Raw genomic sequence first — 1,813 nt, forward strand, 5'->3', positions numbered from 1 at the left:
TCCCCAACCAGAGATCAAACCCAAGACCTTGGGGGTTAAAGCACTGAGTTTTAACCACTGGACCACCAGCGAAATCCCACAGTAGTACCCTTATGGAAACAAATTATCCCCAAAAAGTAGTCAGATATTTTATAGAGCTGGTAGCAATCTATTCAGAATTGCAAAGGGTCTATAGGATCCATCAGACCAGAAGCAAGACCTATTAAAAACACATTTGAGTGCAAGTAGTGTTTCAGGAAAAACTCTGTACTTGTGGCAATCGCACAAACAACCCTATGTTAATGTAAAAATTGCCAAATATGTATCAAAGCAGCCTCCAATTTTTCAATGGAAGTATAAATATGTTTATATTTTTCAGATGGTGTGTCCTCTTCAGTTTTGGTTTTGAAACAATGGTTCTTGACACTTTGGTTACATGTATATAAGCACATCTCATAAAAGGGGATAGTTTTCTCAGTAACTAAATTTGGCTCTTATCTGTACATCTCAATGATCACGCTTTTTAATGATTTGCTGTCACTCAAAGCTATGTTATGAATCAATATACTTTGCTCTTCACCCTACAATCATGTGCAGGAATCCTAACATGTGTCTTTTGTTCTGATGCCTTGGCCACGTGCATATTATTGTCTAAGCTTTCTGATAGCTAAAGACTTCCAAAAGAGAAGAGTTCCCATTCATAACGTGAATTTGAAACAAAAAGGTCAGTTAGGTGTTTCAGAATGCCTATTCCTCATTTGTTGACCCTTGGAGATGTTTTTGTTGGCTGGCTGGTTGGCTAGATGATGTGTGGGTTTTTGTTGCTGCTGTTCAAGATTTTTCAGGTCTCTTTGGAATGTTCGTCACCACGCAAATTCATGTGCCTTTATTATCCCTACTGAATGGATTTCCCTGTGTAATGACCAGTGTAGGAAGTTAGCATCACTGGAATAAAGTGGAAAACTGAGGCACACCTTTGCGGGTAGTTCGACATCCTGGTGGGGCCGCCTACATTCTTTTGCCAAACAACGGCTCCCTCTTCCTACATCATTTTGATTTTGGAACTGATCAGAATTCAATCTCCTATATCCTGTCTAGCACAAGAAACACATCAGCTGATTCTCCAGCTGCATCTCTGCAAGTGGTAAGCCTGATTTCTGCTCCAGCTTCCACAGGGGTCCATTCAGAAAAATAACAAAGTCTTCCTGCTACTCTCTCTGGCTGAGACAATTTGTTCCCATCTGCTCCCAGGCTCACCTGGCACTCTGACTCAGTGGGAAGCTGCTACTGATCACTGCTGCATTAATTCAAAACTCATTTGCTTTATGGAAATTCATGGCCCTTATTTCTCAAGGGAATGGAGAAAACCAATAGACCTCCTACCAGCCGGGTACTTTCCATGCGAGTGACTGCATCTATACAAATTAGGTTCAAATGACTTTATTTTCAAGATTTATAAACTCAATATTGCAAATAGTAGAACCTGGCGTATGGATCCACTTGCTTGTCTGTGAATCAATCATATAACTTCTGCGTAGACCAGGGCAAAATAACAGCAGTGAAAAAACGGGTTGATGTGAAAAACTGACCAATGATTTTGTTTGTTTGTTTGAATAAACTCAATCCATTTACTAGGCGGGGTGGGGAGTGTTCATCCTGATTACATGACTCCTTTTTCCCTTTTATCATGAAATCCTTCTTTGTCCAGGAATACACTAAATCTGATCATAATCAAGTACATATCAATCAGTAGGAAATTGGGAGATCAACTTAGTTACTTTTCATATTGATCCTAAAGATAGCTGAAGCAATCTTGCTAGTTGCTTTCTAACTA

This window comes from Giraffa tippelskirchi, chromosome 9, assembly GCF_054371585.1.
Source record: "Giraffa tippelskirchi isolate mGirTip1 chromosome 9, T2T-mGirTip1v1.2.pri, whole genome shotgun sequence".
In the NCBI taxonomy this organism is placed as follows: domain Eukaryota; kingdom Metazoa; phylum Chordata; class Mammalia; order Artiodactyla; family Giraffidae; genus Giraffa; species Giraffa tippelskirchi.